At 43.3% G+C, this 23,218-nt stretch overlaps 1 protein-coding gene and 1 non-coding gene across 4 annotated transcripts in view; one reads left to right on the top strand and one right to left on the bottom strand.

Annotated features, from left to right (window-relative positions):
* Positions 1-23,169, bottom strand: part of LOC141128408 (uncharacterized) — an 88,765-nt gene extending 65,596 nt beyond the window's left edge. For 2 of the 3 annotated variants that reach the window (XR_012241688.1, XM_073615689.1), the window contains exon 1: positions 22,600-23,166. The gene's annotated coding sequence lies outside the window, so the exon portion shown is untranslated. Of the gene's footprint in view, positions 1-22,599 lie in introns of all 3 variants that reach the window. The other variant, XM_073615690.1, reaches the window with a different exon arrangement.
* LOC141130753 (small nucleolar RNA SNORA17) lies at positions 22,102-22,232 on the top strand. The gene has a single exon (XR_012242515.1). It is a non-coding gene; the product is annotated as a small nucleolar RNA SNORA17 (small nucleolar RNA).
* Positions 23,170-23,218: the final 49 nt, after the last annotated feature.

The following is a 23,218-nucleotide window of genomic DNA, read 5'->3' as shown; positions in this document are numbered from 1 at the left end:
TTCCCTCCCACTCCTTTCTTCAGCAGCTCTGCAAGGATTGGCTGTTCCACACCTCAGCATGATTTGGCATGCTGAAGTCATGTGGTTACTTTCCTGTCTTTTCACTGGATGTTAGAGATCATAGCAGAAGCATATTAACAAGGAGAGTGTAGAGGTGGGCGGGGAGTCTACTGACATCACGACTCCACCCACCGAGCTCCAGACAACAGACCCACCCACAGAATATGCAGTTTTTCGGGTCTAATAACAGACAGAGGGGAGACATTTGACAGGTCATGTAGGAGGCATGTATATCCTTATAGACAACCCCTATGGCAGTAGTTTAGAAAGGATGACATTGGGTTTACATCCACTTTAAGCATTACGTTACAGTTTGGCCACACCCACTTTTTGCCACGGCACATGCAGCACGGTCACTGCCTCCTTGAATTGTCCCTCATTCTCAAGTTCTAAAGTTGGGAGGTATGTATTATTAGGTATGTATTATGCAACAGGTTGCAGGCTCTCCTCTGCATCACTACTTTCTATGAATTTCAGTATGTTCTATGTGGACTGTGGAACGTTATTAGGTGTAGTGCTGGAGTTTGAGCTTTGCAGTGTGGAGTTGTGTGTAGTGCCAAACTGTGTGAATTTCTGTGTACCCCATTTTATCTAATGCTCTATACTATGTATACCACTATGTCATAGGTCTTCCATTGCTGGTGGTGCAATCAAGACAGGTCTGCTCCCACCAGTGGCTGCATTATTGTATCTAAGACCCCTTTCACACTAGAGGCGTATTTCAGGCGCTACAGCGCTAAAAATAGCACCTGCATAGCGCCTGAAAAAAGCCTCAGCTGCAAACCCAGGGTGAAAGCCTGAGTTCTTTCACACTGGAGCTCTGCGCTGGCAGGGCGTCACAAAAAGTCCTGCCAGCAGCTTCTTTGCAGTGGTGGAGAAGTGGTGAATACACCACTCCTCCTCCACCGTTCCTGCCCATATAAAACAATGGGGCAGCTCCATACCGCTGGCAAAGCACCGCTGCAGCAGCATTTTGTGGGTGGATTTAACCCTTTTTCGTCCACTAGCGGGGGTTAAAACCGCCCCGTTAGCGGATGAATAGCGCCACTAAAACGATGGTAAAGCGGCGCTAAAAATAGAGCCAAAGCCCGGGGCTGCTCAGTGTGAAAGAGGTCTTAATCTATCACTACAATGACATCGGTCATTGTTCAGAATCCCTCACCAGCGGTCATACTGACTGGTATCACTGAATAGACCAGAGAGGAATCCCCTAGGTGGACTTTTAAGCCTTGGTTCACACTGGGACGACTTGTCAGGCGACCTAGGTCGCCTGACAAGTAGCGTCCTGTTCAGTACAATGGAACCGTTCTAATCGGAGAGACGCAAGTCGCTCCGACTTAGAAAAAGGTTCCTGTACGACTTTGGGGGCGACTTGGGGCGACTTACATAGACTTCTATACAGAAGTCGTTTTGCAAGTCGCCCCGGCAGTCGTGTGCAGGTCGCCTCGGTGAGGCGACCTGCAAGTCGTGCCGCCTCTGGTGTGAACCGAGGCTAAGTGTATCACTGAATATACAGTGTTACAACTTGCCATACCTAATAATATCTCACAACTATCACTATATATAATTTGTCACCAAGCAGCAGAAGTCTGTTTGGCCACAGAAAATTGGGCACCATTTATCCGAGGGGCATCTATAGGATCTCTGCATGTTCCTTTGAGACAGTTTTTTGTGAAGCCCACCAAAAACATGCAAGATATAAAGAGGCGCCCAATAAGAATTATTTTCTATCCATTTATTGCAGGGTTTTTTTTTATACTCTTCATGAACTAAGAACATAATATCAGGTTATTCTGAACTTCCTGAGGCCATCATGGGATGCATTTTGATTATCTCTTGCTTTCAGTGCTGCTTTTTCCTTATCCAGGCCTTTTTCTGACACTTTTTGTTTACAAGTAAAAATATGTATGTTTTGCTAGAAAACTACTTAAAACACCCAAACATTATATATATATATATATATATATATATATATATATATATATTTTAGCAGTGGCCCTAGTGAATAAAATGGTGGGTTTTGCAATATTTATTGTCGCACAGTATTTGCGCAGCAGTTTTTCTATTGCAAATTTTGGGGAAAAAATACACTTTAATGAATTTTACACATTTTGTTAATGCACACAAACACAATATGATAACCTTTTTTTTTTTGGTAAAATATAAAAGATGGTGTTACGCCGAGTAAATAGATACCTAACTTGTCAGGCTTTAAAATTGCACACGCTTGTGGAATGGTGACAATTTAGCGTTAAGCCTCGTACACACGATCTGATTTTCCGCAGACAAAACCTCTGACCTTTTGTCCGAAGGGCGCTGGCCAGGAATTTGTCTTGCATACAAACGGCAAGGAATTGTCGGCCAACAAACACGAACATAGTGACGTACTACGTGATTTTTCAGCTCTTTAGCACCACCCTTTGGCTCCTTCTGCTAATTTCATGTTAGTAGAAGTTTGGTGAATGTTGATTCGCGCTTTTCATTTTGCGCTTTTCAGTTTGTTTCTGAACGGCTGTTTGTCAACCAGCCATGTTGCGGAATCAGAGGAGATAACGTGTTATTTATTATTGGCCTTGGAGTTATTGCTTTGATCCAAGTCCAGTCCAGGAGCAGGAGGACCAAAAATTGGTTGCTTTATTAATCGTGACCAATTATGTCATATGCATTTGCTACGGGAGCTCCAGGAGAATAATCCGGATGATTTTCGGAATTATCTCCGGATGACGGACCCCTGCTTTCACCAACTCTTGGCATTGTTGACCCCCTATATTAAGAAGCAGGACACATGCATGAGGCTTTTATTTTATTTTTTGGCTGAATAATGATTTGATTTGGTATATTTTCTATATTTTTGGATGCATAGATTGCACTTTTTGGTTAAGTTCTATTGGCAGATAGCATGTCTATTTTTATTTGTTTGTTTGTTTAATGCACAAATAAAAAAATTGTGGAGAATAATACTTGGCTATGTGTTTTACTTCAAATGACAGTTTGGGAGTAGGCAGTTACATTTTAAAAAATACAATGTAAAATTAACAAGGGTCACCGACATAGTTGTATCTTTCATCATAAAAACTACAGGATAATAGTGTTGTGGTAACTTGCACCAAAAAAAAAAAATATCAAGCATAATAATATTATTCTTGATATCACTAGAAAAAAAGCCTTTGAAAATTTGTTTGCAATAACTCCATCAGTATCACCAGCAAAGCAGCTTCATTATTATCCCATTAAAGAAGAAGAGAATTGTGCACTGCATTTCGAGATTTCATAATTTGCCACGTCACGAATGTTAATTCTTCATTACGAATGCTAGTTTACAAGACCGACCGCTTCTGGCTCATCCTTATTTCCAAGCATGCGCGTTTGTACTTTTGTCCGACGGACTTGTGTCCACACGCTCGGAAAATATGACAACGCACATTTATCCACGGACAATTTGAAAGCCTGCCATCCAACATTTGTCTGTGGAAAATCAGACAACAATTGTCCGTGGAAAATCCGACAACAGTTGTCCGATCTGAGCGTACAGTCGGATTTTTCGCCAACAGCCTGTCATCACACAATTCCCGTCGGAAAATCCGATCATGTGTACGAGGCTTTAGAGAGGGGTCTGGTGCTCAAATTATCACTCTCATTGTGACGTTTGCGGCAATACCTCAAATGTGTGGTGTGATCACTGTTTACTGTTTACGTGCGTACGGGACAGAAGCATGTATTTAACTTTGTGCACGAGCATGGGGGACAGGGGTGCTTTAAAAAAATATATTATTTTATTTTTATTTTATGCACAGTTTCTTTAACCATTTGCCACCTGCCCACCGTCAAATGACGGCGGGGCGGTGTGGCTCTCGTTTTGCGTGGACGTCATATGACGGTGCCCAGAGCGGCCATGATCGCGCGCCTGTGGGGGCGCGTATCATGGTGATCAGTGGTGCGGTGTGTCAGTCTGACACAACGCTACACCGATCTTGGTAAAGAGCCTCTGACAGGGGCTCTTTACCAGGTGATCAGCCGTGTCCAGTCATGGCTGATCACAATGGAAACAGGAAGAGCCGGTGATCCCCTTTTCCTCACTTGTGTCTGACAGATGCGAGTAAAGGAGAGCCAGTCGGCTGCTCTCCTGACGGGGGGGTCTGTGCTGATTGTTTATCAGCGCAGCGCCCCTCGGATGCCGCCAGGACCACCAGGGATGACAAAAACAATGGACCACCAGGTATGCCACCCTAGACCACCAGGAAAATGCCAATAAGTGCCCAGGCAGCTGCCAATCAGTGCCCATCCCCAATGCCTGCCAGTGCCAGCACCATCAGTGATGCCTATCAGTGCCATCCATCAGTGCTGCCTATCAGTGCCACGTATTAGTGCCCAGCAGTGCCGCCTATCAGTGCCACCCTTAAGTACCCATCAGTGCAGCCTATCAATGCTCATCAGTGCTGCATATCAGTGCCGCCTATCAGTGCCCATTGTCAGTGCCCATCAGTGCCACCTCATCGATGCCGCCTTATCAGTGCCCGTCAGTGCTGCCTTATCAATGTCCATCAGTGAAGGAGAAAACTTACTTACAGTCAGGTCCATAAATATTGGGACATCAACACAATTCTAATCTTTTTGGCTCTATACACCACAACAATGGATTTGAAATTAAACGAACAAGTTGTGCTTTAACTGCAGACTTTCAGCTTTACTTTGAGGGTATTTACATCCAAATTATGTGAACGGTGTAGGAATTTCAATAGTTTGTATATGTGCCTCCCATTTTTTAAGGGACCAAAAGTATGGGACAAATTAACAATCATCCATTAAACTTTCACTTTTTAATACTTAGTTGCAAATCCTTTGCAGTCAATTACAATCTGAAGTCTGGAACGCATAGACATCACCAGACGCTGGGTTTCATCCCTGGTGATGCTCTGCCAGGCATCTACTGCAACTGTCTTCAGTTCCTGCTTGTTCTTGGGGCATTTTCCCTTCAGTTTTGTCTTCAGCAAGTGAAATGCATGCTCAATCAGATTCAGGTCAGTTGATTGACTTGGCCATTGCATAACATTCCACTTCTTTCCCTTAAAAAACGCTTTGGTTGCTTTCGCAGTATGCTTCGGGTCATTGTCCATCTGCACTGTGAAGCGTCGTCCAATGAGTTCTGAAGCATTTTGCTGAATATGAGCAGATAATATTGCCCGAAACACTTCAGAATTCATCCTGCTGCTTTTGTCAGCAGTCACATCATCAGTAAATACAAGAGAAACAGTTCCATTGGCAGCCATACATGCCATGACACTACCACCACCATGCTTCACTGATGAGGTGGTATGCTTTGGATCATGAGCAGTTCCTTTCCTTCTCCATACTCTTCTCTTCCCATCACTCTGGTACAAGTTGATCTTGGTCTAATCTGTCCATAGGATGTTGTTCCAGAACTGTGAAGGCTTTTTTAGATGTTGTTTGGCAAACTCTAATCTGGCCTTCCTGTTTTTGAGGCTCAATCAATGGTTTACATCTTGTAGTGAACCCTCTGTATTCACTCTGGTGAAGTCTTCTCTTGATTGTTGAATTTGGCACACATACACCTACCTCCTGGAGAGTGTTCTTGATCTGGCCAACTGTTGTGAAGGGTGTTTTCTTCACCAGGGAAAGAATTCTTTGGTCATCCACCACAGTTGTTTTCCATGGTCTTCTGGGTCTTTTGGTGTTGCTGAGCTCACCAGTGCGTTCTTTCTTTTTAAGGATGTTCCAAACATTTGATTTGGCCACACCTAATGTTTTTGCTATCTCTCTGATGGGTTTGTTTTGTTTTTTCAGCCTAATGATGGCTTGCTTCACTGATAATGACAGCTCTTTGGATCTTATATTGTGAGTTCACAGCAACAGATTCCAAATGCAAATAGCACACTTGAAATGAACTCTGGACCTTTTATCTGCTCCCTGTAAATGGGATAATGAGGGAATAACACACACCTGGCCGTGGAACAGCTGAGCAGCCAATTGTCCCATTACTTTTGGTCCCTTAAAAAGTGGGAGGCACATATACAAACTGTTGTAATTCCTACACCGTTCACCTGATTTGGATGTAAATACCCTCAAATTAAAGCTGAAAGTCTGCAGTTAAAGCACATCTTGTTCATTTCATTTCAAATCCATTGTGGTGGTGTATAGAGCCAAAAAGATTAGAACTGTGTCCATGTCCCAATATTTATGGACCTGACTGTATTTACAAAATTTTATAACAGAAACAAAAGAAAATATGGGTTTTTTTTCAAAATTTTAGGTCTTTTTTTATTTGTTTAGCAAAAAATAAAAAACGTAGAGGTGATCAAATACCACCAAAAGAAAGCTCTATTTGTGGGAACAAAATGATAAAAAATCTGTTTGGGTACAGTGTAGCATGACCGCGCAATTGTCATTTAAACAGTGACAGCGCTGAAAGCTGAAAATTGGCTTGGGCAGGAAGGGGGTGTAAGTGCCCTGTATTTTTTACCACATTTATTGCTGTTGGAAGGAATTTAAACATCTCTTGTAACAGCAATAGGCACTGTTAAGTACTCCTAATGAAGAGATCAGACATCTGCTCTGCCCTAAAAGCATCTGATCACACCAAGATCGGTGTTTTCAGATGCTTTGTCCATTTAAGAATGGCGCTGTTTACATTCACTAAACCGGAAATGACGTTGCTTCCTGTTTCCTGTACCACAGAGATTATTTGGGACCTTCTGGTGCTCCATGAAGTCTGTGGTAAGCCAACGGAATCGCCGTCTTTCCTTCTGGGATCGCCGCCAGGGCGGGAGCTCCGGAGGGACACTGGCGGGGGGCTACCCCTCCCGCTGCCTGTAAAAGCAGTCCAATGGCTAATTAGCTGCTTGAATGGCTTTTACAAAAAAAAAAACAGCTGCCGGTTTTACAAAACATTACCAGGATGATGCCTGTAGTTAGCATCATCCTGGTACAACCACTTAAAGCCAAATAGCGTACAGGTATGTGATTTGGCATTAAGTGGTTATATAATGATATTCCATGTCACATGTGTTAGATACTTATGTAGCACCCTTGACCTAAACAGATCTGCTAGTAAATTTAGTTGTGTTAGGTGGTAACTAGCCTGGCTAATTTGTAGCTTGATCAAACGGTTTTCTCCTAAGCTTGAGTGGAACAGTGCTTCTCTCTTATCAATAGATGGCACTGTTACCTTTGGCATTAGTATGATAGATTACAGTTAATTTAGGTTAATGAATAGTGAATGTGCTTTCTCAGCTAATCAGCAGGAGTTTCTTTGGCCGCTGAGGCTGCTGGGATAATCTATTTAGTTGGAGAGAGTCAGGTGATTGGGGTTCTTTCCATCCGGGCTGTGGGCTGGGTGTGTGGAGCAGCAGCAGAGGTGTAGGCCTGAAGCCTGAGGCCTAGTCACATCTAAAGGGGCTCAGCCCGAGGGGAGCCAGGTTGTTGCCAGGAGGCATAGGAGAAGAAGTTCCCAAAGGGATGGAGTTTTGAAGGACTACCAGCATATGGACTGTGAATGTTGGGAAAGCTTCAGGAGAGAACTCATCCAAGACGTACAGCGGGTAGCTGTGAGTAAATCTTAAAGTAGTACAGCAGGTAGCTGTAAGTAAAGCTTGAACAGAAGTACAGCGGTTAGCTGTGAGTAAAGTTTGAGGGATTCAGCAGGTAGCTGTGAGTCCGAAGAACCCAGCGGGTAGTGGTGGTGAAGCTTGAAGAATACAGCGGGTAGTTGTGAGTGAAGCTTGAGAAGTCCAGCAGGTAGCTGGGAGCTAAGCTTGAGCATCTACAGTGGGATACCGTGAGTGAGGTTGCTGCCATAGGAGACAGCAGTTGCTACGAGATACAGATCACTACATTCAGCTCAAAGGCCCTTTTTCTGTATTGCTGTCTGCCTAGTTCTATTTTTGTCTGCCGAGTCTGCCAAGTTGCTATTGCATTTACCTAAGGGTGTCCTGTGCCCTACTCCTCTCTCCCCTGTTCCTGTTAAGAGAAATAAAACTCTGTTAATTTTTAAAAGTGACTGGCATCCATCTTTCCACCTTGCATAAAACCCAACATGCCTAGTAACCTGCACCTTGAGGAGGAATGTCAGCCCTCCCTGACTCTGGGGGTCACCACTAGGCCTCTGGAGGTCGGGAAGACCGCTACACTTACTGCCCCCAATCCCTCCCTTGCTCACTTCCTCCATAACACACACACACACAAATTAGCAATTTCACACCCACAAAATTATCACAATCAATAACCTGCACTGACTCCAAAAATAACCCCATTCATGAATGGACACATTTGCCACTTTCTAAATAATACCAGAGTTTGGGTTTGTAAAGCCCTGGATATAAAACAAAATAGCTTTCACAAATGGCTGAATATAGTACTGTCTTTTGTTCCTGCTCAGCATTTCAGATTAGTGATAGGAAAGATATCTAAATATTAGGGAGTCCTTTAAGAAGTAGGTGGTTTACGTGGCAAAATGCTATACTGTCCTCGTGACAGTGTTAGTTGTTTTAGTTGGCTCCTGATAAAAATCTATGGGAGCTAAGCCAAATATATAAGCTATGACAAGGTCTTTGTTTTTAGTTATGTTACTTCCTAGTCAACTTGATTTGAAACTTACAGTTACTAATAGAAAGTAATGCTCCCAGGTTACAGTGTGTTAAGAGTAAAAAAATATTTGGGGATCCATAAAAAACAAACAAAAAAACGGGCCAAATGAGAATAGATCTTATTAATATATCCTTACATTTATAACCTGTGTTACTGTATATACTAATGTCTGTTTATCATTGGTCTATATGCCTAATTCTCAGTATTACCATTTATTCTAGCTGCCCTGTTACTCAATTCCCACCTTTGTCCCCTCTAGTACTCTAAAAGGATTCAATTTCAGCAAGTAGTAGATTTCTAGAGATGTCTTTAATTGTATCATGTGATGAAAATACAAGAAATCAATTTTCATGTCTAACTCAAAGCAATTGAATTATACGTACAATCCATTTTAATCGTTAATTGGAACCTTACACATCTCATCTGTAGCAACAGTGGTATAACAATAACGAATTATTGCAGTAGACGGTGTTGCGTCAGAGAATTACACAGCCTGATGCTTATAAAAAACCTTGTAATAGCCTCCCCAGAGTACACTACTTGATATCAAAACAAAGCAGTGACAGATATTTCCATTTCAGACCTAATACTTAGAATAATAACTGCTTGTCGGATAAGCAGTATTATACTGAATTACACTGAAATACTTACAGTAAGATAAACACAGTTGTAAGCAAGGCATATCGATGTACAGCCAACCTTAGGGTGAGGTGGCCTTTGACCAAGATTTGCTCTATTCATTCTACTTGTAACCAGCTTGAATCTATCGTCAAGTAAAGTAACCTTGTACTCGGAGTCAATCTGTGGATAGTATAGGAAAGGAACAAAGAGCAACAGAGAACACTGACCGGAGGTGTGCCAGGGTCATGTGGTCATTATGCCTAAAAGGGGGCAAAAATAAACACAGTAGGATGAAAGCTTAACAAACAGATTATCACACACTGAATTAACGTGCAATCTGCCAAATTGACAAATGCTTGTGGCATCTCAAAAAGTGGCTCTGGGACAAACCCAGAGATATAAGACGACCTCCACCTACTCAGATTCTAAATAATAAGGGCAGGGACCCCTTGGCGCAAAGCTGCGGAAGCTGCTCACATCCTGAATGAATGGCCAGAGTATGCTTAGGGTCCAGACCCTGATTGGCCAAAAAAGGACGGCAATGAAGTATGCATTGCGCTGCAGAGAGGGGAGCACAAAGGAAAAAGTAACAGAGGATCGTCCCTGGATTTATCAGACGTAACACTGATGAGCTGGTCTAACACCAAAGTCGGGCACCACGCCTAGCTGGTTTCCAAGAACCTAATGTCAATGCCGCCTCCCGCTTGCTGTGTCTTGTGAGCATGCAGATGTAACCAGAAGAGGCTGGGGTGCCTAACCAGTTGATTGGCCAAAAGTATGCGAGACCCTGGGCCAGAAAGCGTAACTCCCATGACCTCAAACCATAAAGGCCAGATATACCACTGCCTTGAGCGTCAAGCTGGGTACCAACCCATAAGGAGACCTCGAGAGCATGTCAGGCATCACAGAATATATGACCCGTGATGGGAAGTCTGCAGGGCACAGCAGGAGGGCTGCTCCTCAGGATCACTTTGAGGATGGCTTTAATAGGGTGTGTAGAAAATAAAGAAAGGCCTGTCGGGGTCTTTCAAAACAGAAATGCTGAGTCCCAGCCAGATACGACCTGCCGTGAGCCAAACAGTGACATAAGCCTTCTTGGCATTCAAAAATAAAAATGTAATCGAACAGGGCTGCTGCGTCAGCCCAATGGGAACCTAATTGCTGGAACCGAGGAGAAGGTGTGGCGCAGGCATCTGCGTCTGAGACCTGGGCCTACCAGTACCGGCCTAGGCACTGAGGGAGTTAACCATTACCCAATAACCATTGAGCCAGTAGAAGCTGCAGGAGCTGCATTAGGCTGACTTCCAACCATTCCACTTGATTACGCAACTCCTAGCAGGACGTAGCTAGGGAATTAAGGGTAGTGTAGATTTAGGACAGGGAAGAAACCACAGTCCGCAGGGTAACTTGCTCCGCACTTGCGGCCGACGCACAAGGGAACAGCAACCTAAAAAACGACTTCCCGAGCCGAAGCCGGGTAAGCAAACCCCCTGCGTTGTAATTCTGCCATCAGATCAAAGAGTTGCGGCTAGCTATGTGTGAACAATGAGGCCTTAGGACGGTCCAGGTTCTGAAAAGAGGGTCAGCTACCGTACTCCGATCCCCTAGCCAGAGAAGGAGAGATAGAAGCGAAGTCCCCAACATCCGCTTATTCGAGACATGACCTGCATAAACCGAAAAAATAAACTTGACATTACCAAGAATGTAACAATCGCCCCCAAGAACTTACGTGCGACCAACCGCATCCCCCCCCCCCCCCCCGAAAAAACACACCATAGGAATGGAATCGACGTATGCCAGTCTTGTGCGATTACCAGGCCGAGTACCTGAGGCGTAATAGGCAAACTAAAAACATAAGCACCGGCCTAGAAACCTGAAAACGTGTCCGGGTACTGAAGTAGATGGTAACCTGAAATAAATGAAACAGAAATCAAGATGTAATGCAAGTAAGCTGCGTGAAGGAACATAACTGAACGAGAAACGTGAGTAGTGTGAGCTGACAAAACGTGAGCGGCATGAGAAACGCAAACTGCATTAGAAACACCGGTTGCATGATGACGTAAAACTTGCATGAGAAACTTAAAATTGCACGAGAAACGTAAAGAAAAAAAAATAGTACGAGAAATGTAAAATTGCACGAGAAACATAACATTGCATGAGAAACGTAAATTTGCACGAGAAACGTAAATTTGCATGAAAAGTAAATTGTATGAGAGACGTAAAATTGCATGAAACAAATTGTATGAAAGACGTAAAATTGCATGAGAGACGTAAAATTGCACGAGAAACGTAAAATTGAACGAGAAACATAAAATTGAACGAGAAACGTGATATTGTATGAGAACATAAATTGCATGAGAAACGTAAATTGCATGAGAAACGTAAATTAGCACGAGATACGTGAGCTGCGTGAGAACAGATGAGGAGACTTGCCACTGAACAAGCCAATTAAAAACGATCACCTAAATCTGATTGCACCCATAGACATGATGGGTAACCTGCAGTGGGAGAACGTAAACAGCCCTACTGTGTGAAAACGACCAGAAAGTATAAACAGACAACCAGCCCATGAAATAACAACACCCCTTGGTATCTGACAAGTATGAGGATGAGGGTGCAGAAAAGACAAGACCAATGGCGCATGACCGTGAACCTAATGACAACACCACCCTAGTGTATGCAGTAAGCGAGCCCGAGCAACCTGCAGCACCAAGACAGGTAATTAAAAAGGAACACTCAGGGCTAAGGTAACCACAGACCGTGGTGTAATGGTGAACTTGCATGTATGACGTATGGTATACAAGCGAGAAGATTGTGGGACGACAATCAATTAAAACGAAACCTCAGCCCGTATGGATCTGTTAGACGTGACAGATCCTAGATGTGAGCACTAGCTAATGGAAAGCAGTGAACAAAAGGCTATGACATGAAAATGCCACGACATGAAAAAAATGCTACGACATGAAAAATGCTGCGACGTGAAAATGCTGCGACGTGAAAATGCTACAACGTGAAAATGCTACAACGTGAAAATGCTACGACATGAAACGCCACGACATGAAATGCCACAAATTGAATAGCTACACAGAAAATGCTACGAACGAAAAGCTACAAATGAAAAGCTACAAACGAAAACCTGAGATCGAAAAGCAATGATCGATAAGCTACAACAGAAAAGCTATGAAGGAAAACTACGAACGAAAAGCTACAACTGAAAACTACAAACCAAAACCTACGAACAAAATGCTGTGACATTACACCGCACCACTGTAAGGGAGCGATGTGTGTGCGGTGTGCCCGGGGGGCAGCTGAAACTCCTCCATCCCTCCCCCGAACACCCCCGGTGATGGTGCTGTGCCCGGAGTGTAACCAGGATAAACACACACACCAACACCCCCCCCCCCCGCACCGGGATCCTGCCTCCGATCACCTCTGACACCACGAGGAGCTCAGGAGAGGGGAGACCCACCACGTGGAGCTCAGGAGGGGGGAGACCCACCACGTGGACGAGGGGGGAGAACCACCATGAGGAGCTCAGGAGGGAGGAGACCCTGCCTATACATGCCTATGCTGTAACATGAATAAGGCATCTCCGTATTTCCCCATGGGTATGACTAGTCAGTGGTGACAGCAGACCTAAACACTAAGATTACTATTGCAGCTATGAGTGTCCTCAGTCCAGCCAGCTCTGACCCCCGTCTCTTGACCCCCGAGAGGTAATGCCAGAGCCAGCCAGAGTGCAGCCTAATAACATGCGTGTTATGAGAGATTAACAGCTCCTAAGGAACCGCATGCGTGTATCAGAGATACACGCAGTAACGGCCTCAGCCCCGAGCCACTGACGTCAGAACTGTCACTGTGAAACCGGCGGTGCTCTGAACCCGACCGGACCCTGAAATGGGGAGAGTAGCGGCATCTGGATCGGGATGTACAGGCGCCCTGTGCCCCAGTGATCAGGAGAGGGAGCCTCACCATCCCACCATTTGACAGAAATGGTTGCACCGCCACCGGAGGAGGAGAGGGGCCGAGACCGCCATCCCCCATCGGGGAGCTCTCCAGCCAGGGGATGCCTGAGACAGTCCAGATGAGGATTGCCATTAGGGGTGCAACGGATCAAAAAACTCAGGGTTCGGATCGTTCCTCGGATCAGGAGTCACGGATCGGATCATTTTCGGATCAAAAAAAAAAAATTAATTTTAATTTACAAAAACCTGTGAAAATTCCACCACCATATAGTGCCAACTGTAATATCCACAATCTCCCCCACTGTAATATCTACAATCACCCCCACTGTAATATCCACATCTCCCCCACTGTAATATCCACATCTCCCCCACTGTAATATCCACATCTCCCCCACTAATATCCACATCTCCCCCACTAATATCCACATCTCCCCCCTAATATCCACATCTCAACCACTAATATCCACATCTCCCCCACATCTCCCCCCACTGTAATATCCACATCTCCCCTACGATTGTAGCTTGCTTGCTTGCAGTTGAGGTGGCTGATGATGACGTTAGCGCGCCGCTCACCTAGGCCGCCGCCAGGTGTACCAAGATGGCTGCCGCTCCGGAGCTAGGCCGAAGCCGCGGCCTTTCCTAAGGCCGAGGCGGCGGAGCGCTCCGCGGATCGCGTGTGTGCCGATCCGAACAGGCTGAACCGTTCGGATCACGGATCGGTGACTATCCGTTGCACCCCTAGTTGCTACCCGTCCGTAGACCCCCCCAACCAAACCTGTATCGTGCATGTAAAAACGGGGAGACTCGGAGCCCCCCTTGCAGCCGCACGTCTTCCTAGCCGAGACTAAAACCCGGAAGTGACGTCAGACAGGTCGCACCGGAAATGACGCTACCGGGAACAGATACGAGAGCCTACGACCACAAGGGAGGAGGCAAAGGAGGGCAGGCTTTATGCAGCCTGACTCCTCCTACAAATACAGACTGACCTGTGGTCAGCCTTACACTTGTACATAAAAAGATTTAAGCGCAGTAAGGTGTTTTTTACAACGTGAAGAGCTGGGGAGGTCCCTATGTAGAATTTTAAGGTGTCACTAAAAGTATACCTACTGCTTCTGTTACATGACAGTTTTTAAATATTTCAAGAAGATTTCCAAGTATGGATATTTTTACAAAGTTACATTGGTTCAGCTTGGACCAATGTATAACTACAGTATGCATATACCATACCTTTGGGATCCCTCTATTACCTGGAAATCACTGTAGTGGACACCACCATTACAGTGATCCCCACCAGTTTCCAGGTCCCACGCTGAGCGGCTTCCCTGCTTTGTTAGAAACAGGATGTTGGCTGCTTGCATGAGCTCCATTCAGAGGTCGCTTCTCATTTTCTCAATTATTGCACAGGGTTTTCCGATTAGATGAGGTGGAAAGGTGGGGAATTGATGTCATGCTCGCTACTTTGTCCAATCAGAGAAAGCTTTGCATTCATTGAAAAGAATGCAAAGCAATCTCTGAATGGCACTCTTGCGTAGCGGCTTACCTCCGGTGTTTACAATGCAGCAGGGCAGCTCTTTGCACGGGACCTAAAAGCTAGTGAAGACCTACTACAGTGGTCTCCAGCTTCCAGGAGGATCCCACAGGTATGGTATCTTTATAGTGCATTGGTCCAAGCTGGAAGATGTAAAAATATCCATACCTGGAATTCTTCATAGCTATGCATTTTTTAGTGCGTTTTTTCAGTTTGCAGAAATGCACTACAGTCCATTTAACATGGTTTCCTATGGTACACGTTCAAATCTATGCAATTTGCAGCCGGTGTATTTTTGGAAAGGGTCGGGGACTTTTTTCCCCCGTGTTTTGAGTGTAAGAGACTTTAATAGAATGGCACCAGAAACGCTGATGAATCATCGGTCGTTAAGAAAGTGGCGGCCAGCTTCCCGGCCTGCTCCTTAGCAACCAGCAATGTACAGTGTGTTTAAAGAGAAAAAGAAGACCCACAAAATGCATGAAAACTGCATGCAAAATCGCATAAAAAATGAGGGTTTAAAAACTTAAAACACACTGCAAAACGTGCAGCCGCATTGATGTGAACCTAGACTAAAAGTTGAAAATTCAGCTTTTACAGACCACATAATATAATCTCCTCTTAATGTGTTGTTGCTGGGAGGTTTCCTTATTGTTCCAGTGACATCTAAACAAATGTAAGAGTTTCCCATCAGTTCCTGTCTCAATGACAATGATCACTAGAACAACAGGAGAGAGTGAATCTTAAGGCTCCATAACAAACGAATCTACTACTTGTAGATTATCTACTTGTTTTTGGGAGCATAGAATGACAGAAAGGTGAAAGAAGTTGGTCATTGAAATGGTCCCAATACATTGTAATTGAATATTCAAAAGTGTATTCACTTCTGTTTAATAGTCTGCAACACAGCTCATTCCCTAATGGCGTGTTCAGTCACATGCTTACCTATCATGAGTCTGGCTTTGATAGCTTATGGCTTAATTATTTACAGTTACAGGTAAACATGTTTCAGAACTGTCAGGTACAGAAATGTATTAGATCATCCAAAGGAGGGGTTATACAGCACGTTTCTGCCTATATAATATCTGTAATTTAGGTGTATACGCCTTTACATGCACAGCTATATTCTAAATTGCTTTTAACAAAGCACTGCATTTAAAGGGCCACAAGTAAGCTAAATATTGTGTTTGGGTTAACTGTATTTGATTAATCCATGCTCCTTATATGAATTATTATTATTTTTTTATTCACACTTCTTTACATGGAGACCAAACTGTCCAGCGAATGTGTCAGTGAAAGTGGTTGGGACAATTTTAACACTTCCAGATATAATTGGAGCAGCTAAAGCAAACTTTTTTCATAGAAAAGGAGCGTTAAATCATGGCAATAATAGGTGAACATTGGAAGACCCCTGGCAATGTTATAGTTTGTACCAAATTTGGCCTTCATATAAATGCAGAAATAAATATACATGAAGGCATGTAAAGTAAAAAAATATATATATATATATTAATACAATTATTAACCGCATCAGCCCCGGGTGATTTTATCCCCTTCCTGACCAGAGCATTTTTTGCGATTTGGCACTGCGTCGCTTTAACTGACAATTACGCGGACATGCGACGCTGCACCCAAACAAAATTGATGTCATTTTTTTCCCACAAATAGAGCTTTCTTTTGGTGGTATTTGATCACCTCGCTCAATTTTTTTACTTTTTGCTATAATAAATAACCCCCAAAAATATATAAAAAAACAATGTTTTTCCTCAGTTTAGGCCAATATGTATTCTTCTACTTATTTTTGGTAAAAAAAATCGCAATAAGCGTATATTGATTTGTTTGCGCAAAAGTTATAGCGTCTACAAAATGGGTCTGCATCTCTTTAACCACTTGCCGCCCTCCATATAGCAATATGACATTGGCAAAGTGGTTCTGTTATCCTGACCCGACATCATATGATGTAATCAGGATAACAAGCCGGCGCGTGCCTGCAGGGACGCGCAGCGCAGCGATCGGAGGTGCTGTGTGTCAGTCTGACAAACTGCATCTCCGGTCGTGGTATGGAGCCTTTGACGGAGGCTTCTTACCACGTGATCAGCTGTGACTAATCACAGCTGATCATTGCGTGAACCAGGAAGTGCCGGTAAACGGCTTTTCTCGGTTTGTGTTGGGGGGGAGGGGTTCTGCGCTGATAAACAGCAAATTGATTATCAGTGCAGCCCCCATCAGAGGTGCCAATCACTGCCCATCAGCTGCCAGCCTGTGCCCCATAAAGAACGCCTGTCAGTGCCCCTCAAAGTGTCAATCAGTGCCCATAAATGTGCCAATCAGTGCCCATAAAAGTGCCAATCAGTGCCCCATCAGTAATGCCTGTCAGTGCCCTTCAGATGCTACTCAATAATGCCTGTCAGTAGCTCCTCATCAATACTGCCTATCCAGTGCCATCTATCAGTGCCACCTATCAGTGCCGTCAGTGCCGCCTATCCGTGCCACCTATTAGTACCCACCAGTGCCGCCTATCGGTGCCCATCAATTTTTTTTTTTCAAAAATGTCTGTCTTTTTTAGTTTGTTTAGCAAGAAATAAAAACCCCAGAGGTGATCAAATACCACCATAAAGAAAGCGCTATTTGTGGGAAGAAATGATAAAAATTTTGTTTGAGTACAGTGTTGCCTGACCGCACAATTGTCATTCAAAATGCAACAATTTGCCGATCACACAGGAAATGACATTTCTGGGGGGTGTTCTGTACACCATCTGTGTACAGAACACCTCCAGGTTGCTTTATTGCATTGCATTTTACAGAAAATTACACCACTGCAAATTGAAAACAAAAGGTAATTTTTAATGACATTCAACATGACTTGTGTAGCAACTGTTTATGCTATATAAATTCATTTTCCCACAAAAATGGAATTACCCTTTAAATCAATGTTTTGGACCCAATGCCCAACAAGCTACCAGACATGAACCGGAAACTGATTGTTTAAAAACTTCTTAAAGTGGAACTACACTTTAAATTTTTGCCAAAAAAAGAATGTGGTGCATGTTGCATGCACAGTATCCTGTACAGTCTGGGTCCATTCCCTGAATCTGTGAGATGCCCAGAATGGAGTGGGGTGTTGGGAAATTTAAACTAATTTGAAAATGTAACTTTATGTGGTAGTTACATCAATAGCAGCTGCCTGATCTGCAAAGCAAGAAGAGGCTGGATCTGTAAGAAGACAGCAGCAGTGATAACGGAGTGGAGGCAGGGAGTTTCTGACTCTGCATCGTTGGAGGAGAGCACACCCAGAGTGAAGTGTGTCATCATGTGTGTGCATGTACTGTATGTATGTGTGAAGCTAGACTGGACATCAAACCTCTGGCGTTTTCATAAAATTGGCCTAGGCAACATATTTGATTCAAGATGTATCAAATATTTATAATATAAATGCTTATTTTATATAATATATAATATGTTTATATAATATATAATATGTATAATATAAATGTTTATTTGAAGCCTAAGTTTAGTCAACATTTTTTTAAAATCAGCACAAAGGACAGTACTTACAATAAATGCAAAGTGTCCCTTGTGCTGCTGGCTGCTGTGTTAGGTGAAATATGAAGTCCTCTGACTCCTCCTCTACCCCTGCAGCCGCAATCTTCCCATGTTGTGGGGCAGAGCTGCTGTTAGAAATCACAGGCCCCGTATAGCCTACCTGAAAGGTGCCCCCCCCCCCCCCCCCCAGGGTTGCCGCCTTTTCTTCAAGTCAAACCCAAACATTTCAGCGTCGCACAGCAATTTTTCTTTCATAGTATGCATAGATAAACTATGCATAGATGTTGCTAATAAATAACATTTCTAATCGTATGAAGTTAATCACAAGAGTCCCCCTTTACATCAGCATCCACAGAGTTCCCCCTTTACATCAGAGTGCACAGAGTTCCCCCTTTACATCAAAGTCCACACAGTTCCCCTTTACATCATAGTCCACAGAGTTCCCCCTTTACATCATAGTCCACACAGTTCCCTTTTTACATCAGAGTCCACAGAGTTCCCCCTTTACATCAGAGTCCACAGAGTTCCCCCTTTACATCAGAGTTCACAGAGTTCCCCCTTTACATCATAGTCCACAGAGTTTTCTCTTTACATCATAGTCCACAGAGTTTTCCTTTTACATCTGAACTTGCAGAGTTCCCTTTCACTGTTAGGGGGGACTCTGCAGACTCTGATGTAAGGGAGAACTCTAGGGACTCTAACATAAGGGATGCTCTGGTGTACAAAGAGGACTCTGATGTAAGGGGGAGCTCTGATGTAATGAGTGCCCTGAGAAACCTGATTTACCTTAGCGTACCAATTTAGAGGCAGGAGAGAGAAGGGGGGAGACAGTCCAATCTGAATAATGTGTCCGAACAGCAGGCAACCCCCCCCCCCCCCCAGAAAATATCAAAACAATATTTTCACAAAAAATACATTAAAATCATTATTAGTGGACACAAACAACATATCTTACACAATTCCTGCTAAATCTAAAAGATAAAATGGTATTGAGTTAATAAATAAAGCTCTGTGTGTAAATGAGGTCTCATTCACATGTGTGATGTGGCCTGTACATTGTGAATCAGTGTTTGTTTGTTTTTATATGTGGCTGGAGAAATTTTTTTGCTTTAAGTTTAATTTGCCTTTTGCAATCAATTGTTGTTGACTGGACTGGATGTTAGTCCTGATAACATGATTATATTTCCTAGATCTGCCAACCTACTTATGAACTCACTCAACCCACTCAATCCATCTTATGAAAAGCTCCCCACCAGCAGAACACAATAGCGCTGTGGTAGAGGTTCCCCTATCAACACTGACTGTGTTGATGGGGAAACCACTTGCCGACCAGCCGCAGTCATTATACTGCGGCAGGTTGGCTCTATTGCGCAAATCGCTGTACCTGTACATCGGTTCGTGCAATGGATACAGTAGGCGCGCGCATTGCGCTGGAGCCGATGAGCGTGACCGGCGGCCACGATGTCCGCCGGCCACCCACGATCACTCCACAGCGAGCCAGAGTGGGGATCTGTCAATCTAAACAAACAGATCCCTGTTCTGTCATGGGAGTACAGAGTGATCTTCTGTTCCTAGTGATTAGGAACAGCGATATCTCTGTACTGACAGTAAATCCCCTCCCTCCACAGTTACAAACACCTCCCAGGGAACACCACATTTAACCCCTTGATCGGGAGTAGTGATCACTGTCATGTGACTAGTAGCCCATCCCCCCACAGTTAGAATCACTCCCTAGGACACACTTCTTAACCCCTTCATCGCCCCCTAGTGTTAACCCCTTCCCTGCTAATGTCTTTTATACAGTAGTCAGTTCCTTTTTTATAGCACTGATCGCTGTATAACTGTCACTAGTCCCAAAAAGTGTTAAAAGTGTCTGATCTGTCCATTGCAATGTCGCAGTCTCGCTAAAAATCGCTGATCACTGCTATTACTAGTAAAAAAAAAATAATAATAAAAATGCCATAAATCTATCCCCTATTTTGTAGATGATATAACTTTTGCGCAAACCAATCAATATATGCTTATTGCAATTTTTTTTTACCAAAAATATGTAGAAGAATACATATTGGTCTAAACTGAGGTAGAAAATAGTTTTTTTATATTTTTGGGGGGGATATTATAGCAAAAATTAAAAAATATAGCTTTTTTTCCAAATTTGTCACTTTTTTTGGTTTATAGCACAAAAAATAAAAACCAGGGAGGTGATCAAATACCACCAAAAGAAAGCACTATTTGTGGGAAAAAAAGGACATACATTTTTATTTGGGTACAACGTCGCACAACCACGCAAATTGTCAGTTAATGCGATGCAGTGCTATATCGCAAAAAATGGCCTGGTCATTAAGGGGGTAAATCCTTCCAGTCCTTAACCCCTTCACGCCGATCATACGAAAATTTGCGTTCATGGCTTGAAGGGGTTATACCACACCCCGGTACAGTTTTTTAGAGTGGGAGGTTGGCTCTTTAGTGATATCCGATGCGGCTAAAAGGAACGGGAGGGGACGTCCCCCCCCTCCCACCACCTTACGCCGCACTTCCTGGGCCTCCTGTCTCACCAGGAGACCCGAGCCACCAGCCAGTGCATCTGCCGGCTAGGCTGAGACCCGAACAAAGCCGGATTTGACTCTGATCGGGTCTCTGATGTAAAATCCCAGAAGCGACGTCACAACATCACTTCCAGTTTACTTGGCTGTCAATGGCGCTGATTTAAAAAAAATTGACAGTGTTCAGCATCACCAATTTTGGCGATCTGAATACTTTTACGTGCAAAAGAAGAGATTCAGGGTCTTTTAGACCCCCGATCCCTCCATAAAGAGTACCTGTCACCACCTATTACTGTCACAAGGGATGTTTACATTCCTTGTGACAGCAATAAATGTGATCAGAATTTATTTAAAGGGACAATGTAAAAAAAAAAAAAAAAAAAGAATAAATAAGACAATTTTTTTGTGCAAAGTGCCCCCCGTCCCTGCTTGCTCGTGCAGCAAAGAAAACGCATACGTAAGTTGCGCCTGTAAACGGTGTTTAAATCACACATGTGAGGTATTGCCGCGATGGTAAGAGTAAGAACAATAATTCTAGCACTAGACCTCCTCTGCAACTCTAACCTGGTAACTGTTACATTTTTTTAAAACGTCGCCTATGGAGATTTTTAGGTACCGTAGTTTTACACCATTCCACGAGTGTGCGCAGTTTTAAAGCATGACATGTTAGGTATTTATTTACTCCATCTTTTACATTATACAAAAAATTGGGCTAACTTTACTGTTTCGTTTTTTGTTTTTTTTAAATTCCTGAAAGTGTCTTTTTTCCCCAAAAAATTGCGTTTGAAAGACTGCTGCGCAAATACCGTGTGACATAAAATATCCCTACGATTGCCATTCCGCTCTCTAGGGTCTTCGGTCTTTTTTGCGTATCTATATAATGTTTGGGGGTTATAAGTAATTTTCTAGCAAAAATTTTAACTTGTAAGCAACAAATGTCAGAAATAGGCTTAGACATGAAAGGGTTAAGTGGGTAATCAAGGATTTTTTTTTTTTCCTTCAAGCTGTGTTTGAAGGAAAGAAAATTGCATAATCTATAGCCTGCTTAATGCCATATGTTAAGTCTGATATGATTTAATTACCTGCTTTTCAGACCATATTATAGATGATTTAGGCAGGCCATACAGTATGCTTTTTTTTTCTTCAACCATGAAAGAAAGAAAATTGCTGAATGCCCCATCTACATCAACAGTCTATGGGGTGGATACCTCCTGAAGCGTTATTGTGTTCTGACGGTGGAGAGCTTTCCCTCTGGCAGAATACAACGATCACTGATTGTGGCTATAACTGCTCTCAGTGATTGGGTGGAAAAAAGCAGACAGGCTGCTTGTACAGAAGTCGATTGATCGACTTCAGTACAAGCAGCCTGCCCATACACAGATCGCTGCTGAACCAGTCAAATTTTGATCCGTCTATGGCCAGCTTTAAAAAGAAAGCATGTGGAAGGAAGGGTCTGTAGTAACAGGTTTCCATTGTCCTTAGATCCCTGGCAAGCCCCATATACTACTGGGCACACAACCTGATTACTATAATCACACACACAGTCGAGTTAAGCTAAACTAATACTCTATAAACAGGACAAATTTTTCTTAGTATTTGGAAAAGTTGATCTGTGATTTACTGAGATAGCAAGAGTAAATAAATAAGTAAATAAGGTAATACAATTATTATGTGATGACCCTAATTTATACAAAGGGAAAATGTCTTTTAAATAACCTATAGTAAGTTATGAATACCTTACCTGTAAGAACTCCAAAAGGATATATATTTCACAGGCACAGCTTGTGTCTGAAAAGACTGGAAGTTTATTGCTTTGTAACGCAGTTAAAATACTTCTCACTTCCGGGTGTGACACCAATTCTACAGTTCTTTTCACACCCGAGACTGCTGATCGGTGTGCAGCTAAGGATCCCAGCTATCCGTTTCTTGATTTGCGCACTTTAACGTAAAAAGTTTGAAGACATCCCAAATAAAAAGCTGTTGACATAGTGTACCTGCAGGGAGCTGTTCTGGGTCACAACAGGTTTTGCATTTGTCAGAAGCCTTTGTAATAATCTCCCCGGAGGGCTGAATGAGCCATGGTAATATCTCTATGGAAACGACTGAAAGTTTAACCAGTGTTTAGAGATTACAGAGGGCGCTTTGACAATAGGCCTTGGGCACACCTGTCTGTAAAAGTGACCTGCCTGCCTGACTAGACAAAATGCCTTTTTCCTACTAAGTGGCTAACTTACGTACTAATGGGAATTAACCGTCTTCCGGGGTTTGAAGTAAAATCTTCTGTTTAGAAAGTCTATACCAATGTGCCTAGAATACTTTATACCTTGCAATTATAGAATTAATTTGCATAGAAGCTGAAC

This window comes from Aquarana catesbeiana, linkage group LG02 (assembly GCF_042186555.1).
Source record: "Aquarana catesbeiana isolate 2022-GZ linkage group LG02, ASM4218655v1, whole genome shotgun sequence".
Taxonomy (NCBI): Eukaryota; Metazoa; Chordata; class Amphibia; order Anura; family Ranidae; genus Aquarana; species Aquarana catesbeiana.
The sequence above is the reverse complement of the archived record's forward strand: the minus strand, read 5'-3'. Positions and strand labels throughout refer to the sequence as shown.